This window comes from Lepeophtheirus salmonis, chromosome 7 (genome assembly GCF_016086655.4).
Source record: "Lepeophtheirus salmonis chromosome 7, UVic_Lsal_1.4, whole genome shotgun sequence".
Lineage (NCBI taxonomy): Eukaryota > Metazoa > Arthropoda > Copepoda > Siphonostomatoida > Caligidae > Lepeophtheirus > Lepeophtheirus salmonis.
The window spans coordinates 31,798,844-31,808,747 of NC_052137.2; positions in this window are offsets into that span (position 1 = coordinate 31,798,844).

Here is a 9,904-nt window from a genome sequence, read left to right on the forward strand (position 1 = left end):
AACGTTTTCCCCCTCTATATTTAGAAAAACAAAGGCTATAAAGAAGACACTAAAGTGCACTCGACAAAAGTATAGAAAGTTGTATTAAAAACTTTCTACAGTCTTTAGAGGGATCGTAGTAAACAATACAGTCTATTGATTACCGGAATTGAGACATAATTTTTTTTACTTTATCAACTCCACACAAAGAATTCCCGATCATGTTAGCCCAATACTCTGACATTTTAATTTTATAATGAAAGTTTGACTTTTTTTCTACGATATATCAGCACATGAAAGCGAATTCCACATCGTTAAGTGCCAGAGCCCTGGAGAACAAGTTTGTTTTTTCGCAAATAAGTTTATCTTTTTCATAAAACAAGATCGATTCCCCGTGTCTCAAAGTTTTTTTAAGGTATGGCTTGTCGATTTAAAAATGCTCCCCCAAAAATTACAAAACAAATGATTAAAGAACAAAAAAAGGGAGAACGTATATTGAATACAAGTTAAAAAATTAGCGAGTTAGTCTTAGACTTTAGTATTTATCTTCATTACATTCGAAGGAGGAACATATTTCTAATTATCATGTTGTCGATCGATAAGTTTTACTAAATTCTGGAGTTATTTATATGTTCTCTTTCATTATAGTATATTTCCTCATTATTAAAAAGTTTGTATCATTGAATTCTATCTATCCGCTATCGCTGGCTCCAATTTTGAGATAAACAGATAAAATATGACGTGCGGGCAAGCTTATACAATGTACCCTCATATTTTAGTGGAATTTCAGAAAATATTTGTTTTAAGTAAGGGCATCGCATTTAATATCGAGATCCTGTTAGTAAATATAACAAGTGTGAAATTTAAGTATTTTTTTTAATATTTTGTGAATAAACAATAAATTTTAGTGAGTCCTATCCGTACATTATCAATTCTCATGTTCTTTGTTATAATTATCCTTAATAGTGGGCAGGTCGATTTTTATAGCCTGTAGGCTCAGTTTTTGGAATTGTGTAACTTGATCCAACCTACTAAGTAAAAAACTTCAATAGTATGTAATGAAAATCTAATTTTCAGAGAATTAAGTATAGGATCGTGTACTACAACTGGAACAAACTTGACCTAATCCAGATCCTGAACAAATGCATTGTGACGAGTTTTTTGTTGTTATTTCATAGCATCCGTGGCAATAACATATTAATTTTCAATATGATCTCCATTGGCCTCAATCCTCCAACGGAATTATGTCTGCAAGGGGGAGTTTAAGTAGCTACACGCATGGTGGCCTTAAGGCACTTCCTGTTGCTTGTATGATTGACTCAGGTATGTCTCTCCAACTACACCTGACATAAAAGTCAAAGGGGTTCTGGTCATGGGAGCCTTGATGTATTTTTTCAACCCAGCCTTGAAGATAGGAGAGAACTTTTGTCTCGTTCCTCATTTAGAATGTGCAGTCCTGTCCGCTTCAAGCCTAAATATAAGTCCTAAAACTGATAAACTTAGGTAGTTGATACTGTCACAGAGATTTTTTTTAATGTGTTCTAGTACTGACGGTCCAAAGGATCGACTGTTTTAAAGGACTGAGAGGACCCCTCCTAAGACTGGACTTGACCTAAGTAAATAATGTTAAACACAACGCTATGTAGAAGTCGATTTTCTCCTGCGACCTGTCTTGGAGATGTTGCCCGAGGTCTCTACTTTCTTATCAACACTCGAGATTGTTATTTTGGTGTAACCAGAGAGTTTGGCAACGGCTTTTTACTTTGTGGCACGCATGGAAATTTTTTTGCAACTGTGATTATTCTCAGATGATCCATCTCGACAACTGACATAAAAATGAAAGCAATCGGAAAATTATTTTGAGTTATTGTATCAGCAGGAAAAACTCGACCGTTATGCAATTATATGACATCTAAATGAGGTCAAAGTTTGTTCCAATTGTAGTGCACAACCCTGTATATTTAATTGAAACTTATTAATAGGTGCAGTACAACAAAAATATTTCTTTTCCTAGAGATGGCTTTAGTAATATGTTTTTTACGTTATATAATTTCACACATAAGAAACTTCTGAGAGTCTTTTGTGATTGTTCGATTCAATATTGTTCGATAGTTTGTCAAAGATGAACCCCAGTTATGAGAAAAAATGCTATATTTTACATTTTTTCTTCAAAGAAGGGGAAACTGTAAGCTAAGCAGGTGGAAATATTAATAGTGTTTATGGTCTTGATACTTGATAATTACGTGGTATTTTAGTTTCGTTGATTATATTTCAGTAGTTTTGATGTCAAATGATTCACCAGGCTATGTAAGACCAATTGTCGAAAATGTTGACGACATTATGGAAATATATTAAGTCCAGCCCTTTTGTTAGTAATGTTTTGATTGCCAAGGAGATCAACGTTAATGAAGATAAATACATTAAACTGAATAGATTTATCTTTACTACATCTATTATTATGAAATATCTAAATGTGGAAACTCTGGCAATTTCCTCGTAGGTGTAAAATCCGAAAAAACCCCAAGAAAAATGATATCCCAGTATCCTGAGGGAGAAACCTTAATAGATACATACAAAACAGAATACAATCACAATGTAATATTAGAAGTTAAGATCCAATCTCTTCATTCGACAACATATTGCAAGAATAATCGTGAAAAATGGCTAAAGATTAAATTTAAATGCATATAGTAATAATTATGTTATATATATATATGTATATGCAGTATATTTTGAAATATGCATAACATTAATTCACTTACTCTTCCGGTATCGGAATATTTCTACATAAGTTATGATCATAGCAAGAAAATATGCAAATTACTTTATTTAAAATCAAAAAAATTTTCGCAGATGTATATTTATATTATATATCCTATTTAAGATATAATAATGTAGACTAAATTAATGAATTTTCAATTATGATATTCTGTATACTGTAGGTATGTACAGGGTGTAACAAAAACTCTTTATACATTTTGACTTAATCAAGAACAACAAACCCTAAAAAAAAATAATTAAATTGCATTTAATATTTTTTTAAATATTACTGGCAAAGGGTTACCCGACGTTGTTCGTGCCAAGAATAATGGCCAATGTTATTTATTTTTAATGTTAAGACCCCTTCAGTGCGGCAAGCATTATCACTTATATAATTTAAATATACTGCCTGCATTTGATATAAATATGTTTTATTATTAATTTAAAAAAAAAGTGGCGTTAAAAACAATAAATAACCTACCAACATTTATTCCATTGGCTACACCATTGGATAACCTCCAATCTTTTGGGAATGATCTAGTTCAATCGAAAATATGCTCGGGAGAAATTATTCTCCTGAACACAATGTGAATGAATTCGATACTTGGTCGTTCTTACTTTATTTATATTAACTTCATAGACAATTTCTAAGTCAGATAGAGTAATTTTTTAACTATACCTAATGTTTACTTACATATACTGAATCAGTGTAACTCCAATTTACTAATAATTATAAAATATAAAAAGACCCTAAAAAAGTATATTCCATATACGTTTTTTTCGAAAAATTTATGCCTTAGACATTATTATCTATTGCTGATCGACTGTGTTCTTCAGGTCATCAATATTTGTTAGAAGGGTCTTTAAACTTTCTTCTGTTTCCATTCGGCTGTTTGTATGATCATCTATGAAAAATTGAAGTATACTCTCTCTAAAAATTGACATACTCTTCCGTTGGGTGGCATGGACAACGTACTTCACAAGAATAGGTTCCAATTTAAACTTCTCACCAGAGCCAGAATGTATATACAGAGTGGGAATTTGCAGTAACACGACCAAATTTTGCACAGCCTGATTTTTACGGAATCAAGAAATAATGACTATAAACTCATTTGTGATATGTTGAATTACTTTATTTAGCTGTATTTTTATTCAATTTATTTTCTTTCACAAACAATTACAGTCACCACACGTCGGGGAACAGATTGACAGCTCTTCACAATGAAGGCTGTTTCTATGGTGTATCATGTTATCATTATGGTAGCTCAGAGAGAATCCAAGTTTGGATAAGGGGTGCGGCAGACATTCTTCTCCAAAGAATTTGGAACTACAAAGTACAGGGTGTTGAAGTTAGGACTGGAGGAGGGCCACATGGAGGCACCCCAGAAGTTAGCCATATTTTTGTTGCATATATTTTGGTTATTCTTGGCTGTATTGAGATGTAATGGACTTATTGATATTGTAAGCTGTGTGTGTGAAAATGCCAAGCGTACCTGCATGCTTCTTGGCACTGACACTGGTGCCGAGTATATCGCAAACGTTGTGCCTTTTTTGTTGTTGCTTCGACAGTTTTACACTTTGATACACGGAATCAAAACAAAATTTGTTTATTTTTGTTTCAGCGGTCCTTTGGTTGAGTAATGGTAATAAAGTGATACTGTATACGCTTCGTAGTTACTAATATCTTTAAGAATCTACATATTTCCTTAATTGTGAGGCATTCATGAACTTTAGGTATGTAAATATAACACGTATGCAACATCTTGCAAAATAATTCATTTTATGTTTGTTCGTTCATCTTATTTCGTATCATGAAAAAAGGTCATGAATTATTTTAATGGTAAATATTTATATTAACTTTTTAGACATTTAATTCTTGTTTTGATCTTATAGGAGACAAATACAATTTTTAGTGGGGTTAAAGATGCCACCAACATTAAATGCACAATCATGGTAAAGTTTATTTTTATACATTAAGGAACACATGCAAATAATGTTTGATGGGTCAAAAAAAAAAAAAAAACAGTCCTATAAGTTAGTCTTAGGAACAGTCCTTCTTGGTATTTTATAGTAATTACAACAGGTAAAATGACGTAGATACCGACTACAACAAAATTGAATCTACAACCTCACAAGGCTCTTTCCATCAACCTTTTTGATAACTCTATGGACAGTTTGGGGTGAAATCCCGAGATCTCTTGCATTCCCCTCATAGACTTGAGGGGACTGGTCTGAGTTGTTTTCTTTTAATCCAGTTTGGCCTTTATGACAGAGCTCTTCTTCTTCTCCAACTTTTAGACTTGCTGACTGAGAAAATGGTGGTTCTGGAGACGCCCAACTGGTTGGAGTGCGCGAATGGAAATTCGTCAGTTAATTTCAAGTGTCATTTTCTCCACTTGTCCATAAGCTAGATAGAGCAAATTTGTTTTGTTTGTAACTAATTGCTTATGTTTTAATATAACAAAATATTAATTCATTTTAATTACTCAGCCTTCAATAACTTTAGAATTAGTAAGTGTTCAGATTTCAATAAACCACTTGGTATATTGACAACTCTTGACTACTTGGTACGTCAATATTTTACATCATTGTTCAACTGTCCTGGACAGGGAAATTGTTCTGTTGGACTAGTTGATACAGTGTATAACATGTCCGAAGGGACAATTGTTCCCAAATTATGCAAAATAAGTTCGTTTTTACAATTAACATCGTTTTATTATTGCATCATCATTGGACTCCCTCTTATTTCACAAATTGAGAATATCAATAGCCATTATTTGTTGCTAATAAATTTTGTAAACGCCTAAATCACAATTTTCACAAACTGTAGTTATGTAAAAAAAAAATGATGTAAAGCCATGTAAGTTCCAGTCATCATTAATAATTATTCAATTTTGGGTCATTTGGACAAACTTTACTTTATTAATAAATGTAATTAATGAAGATGAATATATGTTAATCGGTACAAAATTACACAATTGATTTCCTTTGATATTGGAGTCTAAAGTACAGGGAGCGGGGATCAAATTATCGCCTACTTTAAACCTTGATAACTTGAAGACGAAATTATCAAATAAAAAACCAGTTACCAAATAGGAAAGCTATTCTCGTCAGCTGATGAGAGCTATAAGTGGAACGAAGAGCTTTCGAGGTCCGCCGTAGTCATGGCCATGGTTAATAATGGAGGTGAAATCTCCAATTCAACGATTGCTTCAACCTTAAGAATGAATTTACGGACTGTTCAGCGTATCCGTAAGAAGCTAAAGGACACCTAGGATGTTGATGCCACCATAAAGAGGGTACCCAAGGAGGAGGGCACTGACAGGAAGGTCATGGACAACGACTTTGTCAACAAGGTGAAGAAGGTGGTTGAGGATGACCCTACCAGGTCCATGAAAGGCCATGGCGAGGGATCTGGGCTGCCATGAGAAAACAATAAGGGTCTGTGTATCTGAGGATTTAAGGTGGAGGAGCTACAAGATGCAGGTGGGCCAGATCTTGACCCAGAAGGCAAAGGACAACAGGCTGATGAACTCAACAAAATTGCTCAACAAGCTCAAGCACCCACAGAAGCCCGGGATGCTGTGGTTTTTCTCTGATGAAAAGAATTTCTGTAATGATCATGAAGATAATGCAGAATGAAGAATTGGTTATGAAGACCAAGTTCCCTGCAATAGTCATGGTGTTCGGGTTGTCAGTAGTAAAGGTCATGTTATGCCTCCCCACATGTTTGAAACGGGCTTAAAGATCAATACATAGGTCTACCTGGATGTTATGGAGAAGGTGGTTCTGCCCTGGATCCAAGGGGTGGCCGGAGATAGGCCCTGGGTGTGGCAACAGGACTCAGCACCCTGCCATGTGTCCAAAATCTCCATGCAGTGGTTAACCGAGAACTTTATGACGTCGTAACCAAGGATTTGTGGCCTCCTAACTCTACCGACCTTAATCCTTTGGACTATTTTGTCTGGGGCTATGTCGAGAGACATCAACAGACATTCCCATAACACCAAGGCCAGCTTGATGGACTCCATCAAGGAGGTATTCGGCAACATGGACAATGAGATGGTCAGAAGAGCCTGCGGCCGGTTCAGAGGCCGTATTGAGGCCGTTATTGATGCCAACGGTGATTATATCGAATGAATGGCTACTCTATACCTATATGCTCGTCATAGTTTTGATTTCCAATAAAAAAGTTAAAAAATGTATATTTTGTGTTGTTTTTTGTAGAAAAATATTTTGGCGACAATTTGATCCCTGCTCCCTGTATATAGACAAGGAACAACCTCTGAAACAACAGAGTGAAATCTCAAATTACTCCAAGGCATTTCTCCATCCTCTTCAACAAATAGAGAAACCAGTGCGACATTCTAGCTCACATGCTGCGACATCAAGTAGAATTTTTGAAAATTTTGAGGAATTTTGAATATTTTACACTTTAATTCGAATGTAATTTCAATTCTTTCAATAGATATAAGATACTCCTTCATTTTCTGAGGACTTGAAATGTCTTCCATGCAAATATTCATGAACTAAGACTTGTGAGCAGAGATTTGAGCCTTGACTTTTACTTGCAGTGTAAGGAAATTTCCACACCATCATCTCAATAGTGTATATATATTGCATTTTAAATCCATTCTTTCAATTTGTTAGTCAATCAAATTATAGGTCCGAGCCAATCAGATGATAGGGTAAAGAATATGAATACCAAGGAGTAAAACTTATGGGTATTAATAAGAAAATTTGATATTAATTAAAGTAAATAAAAATGATTGTACACTGAATTTGTACAGAATTGTGGGTGTGAAATATTCTTGTTCGGAATGGAAGACGCGCCGAGTTACAAAGATTCCTAAAATAATTCAAATATCATAGTTTTTATAATGACTATTCCTACATATCATGCAAACAAATAAAAGATAATATTTGCAAATAGCAGTAAAATAATTTCTTAGAAGAGTGAAGGAGTAAAGTTCAACTTTAATTCACGTAAATTATTAAGACTCATCTCTGTTCCTTCCTCAATTCAATATTAAATCCAGAAACATGTCTTGGAGCTAAAAACGTGCAAACTCAACCTACAGTTCTTTTTCTCATACATATATATATTATATTCACCATTCATTATTTCTTGAAAATAAATATTTGACTTATTGTTAGTGGGTTCTTACGAAGCTATATATAGTGTTATATAAAATATGACTTGTTGGTGTACTCAAAATGAAACCAAAAAATGATAACTTAATCCTCAAAAATATAAGAATATTTTGAAAAAGAACAGCTTAGTTCTCATAGCTGTATTTTTAAATCACCTCCAAGCAGCTGTGAGTGAAATGAAATAAACACAAATCCCACTTTGTATCTAATAAGGATATATATATAATTTACTCGGTTGGCGATCTTCAAATCTACTCTGAGTCACAGGAGGAATTTGGAACTGAATACTAGGCAAAAAATTAATTCAAATTTGAATATTTCCAATTTACTTGTATGAAGAACATGTTTGTTTGCTGCAATATTTAACTCTATATCGAGAACCACCTGAACTTTGTTCAGTTCATCAAACTTCACACTAGAAAAGTTATTCACTTTTCCCTCTTTATCACCAAGTTAAAGAAGTACCGAAGTAAAATAGCATAATCTAAGAACCATAAATCCTTTGAGGTTAAATATTTATTTATTTTATTAGAGTAAACTACGGACACTCGACAGAAATCCAATACTGCAGTAAATATTGTTCTTGTTGATAATTATTTTGTGTGGATCGTCTTTATCTAATTAATTTGAAGGGCATTGCATATGTTGCTGGAACGGCAGAGAAGTCATGAGCTTCACATATAAGTGTTTTAAATTTTTTTTACATACCTCTTGTTCCATTACCTTCAAAAGACAGCTGTCAAAATTTCATGACAGTCTCTCATTTAATTTGTGAGTTATTGTGAGGCTACTTACGTTATTTCCAAAAATATTTATCAAAACCGATTTCGTCTTATAATTTTACACTTCTTCTTGAAAGTAAAATATCACGTTCAAGATAAATATTATATTGCCTGTGCAATGGCTTGAAAAATGTTTATGAGGAATCTGCTCAATCAGAAACAACAGTTATACGTTGGTGGTCGTAGAGACACCAATGATACAGAACGCAGTGAACGTACAAACAAGGGTGGAACAAAAAAATAATATAAAAAACCTATAAAAGTGTATTGAATTATCGAAAAGTGAGTTTTTGTGAGTTAGCTGTCCTTGTACTGATATAAAAAGATCGTGATACCTTTACATTGCATGAAAAAGCTCTATTCAAAGTGGGTCCCACATTTGTTCACTTTTTACCAAAAACAAAAATGTTCTTACGATTTAAAGTAGTGTTTGTCCATGTTTAAACGTAACAAACTGGAATTATTGCATTGGTATATAACAATGAATGAAACATAGATCCATCATATGCCTCCGGATTCAAGACGATCATCCTTTGAGTGGACAGCCACAGGTGAACCTCATCCAATGCACTCAAAAACCCAATAATTAGCTGGAAAGGTTATGACCTAATAATTTTGGGATGCACATGACATAATATTAAAGAAACTACATTGAGAAGGGAAATCATTATTGAATATAATTTAGTATGATTGTGTTGCTCTTGATGGAGATTTTATTGATGATTTTGAACCAATTTTGAACGAATTTTTTTTTTTCTTTGTTAACCATCGGAATTTTTGGCTCATGTGTAAAAAGTAAAGTTCTTGGCTCCGATTTCAGAGACGAAAGACTGAAAGATTTTATTGTCAATAGAGTAGTCGTAAACATTCAACAACATTTTCTAATTATGTTGCATATGATTTACCTCGCTCAAGGTCTGAACATAATAGTAACGCTCCGTCCTGATAACTATATATAAAACATCAAACTTAAAACTTTCTCATAATTAAATTCAACGACATGAGTGTTTTTGTAATTAATACACTATAATCTTAGGAGTGAATAGCTTTTTCTTAGAATGCAGACGATGTAAAGCAATTTATTACTACAAGTCTAGTTTTTAGAGGTGTGAACTTTTTTTCTACATAATACAACATATCATTGATCTATACACAACCAGATTGAATATTTGCATGTCCCATAAAACACAGAGAGTAATAAGACGGAGATTTGTTGCAAACCTATAAGG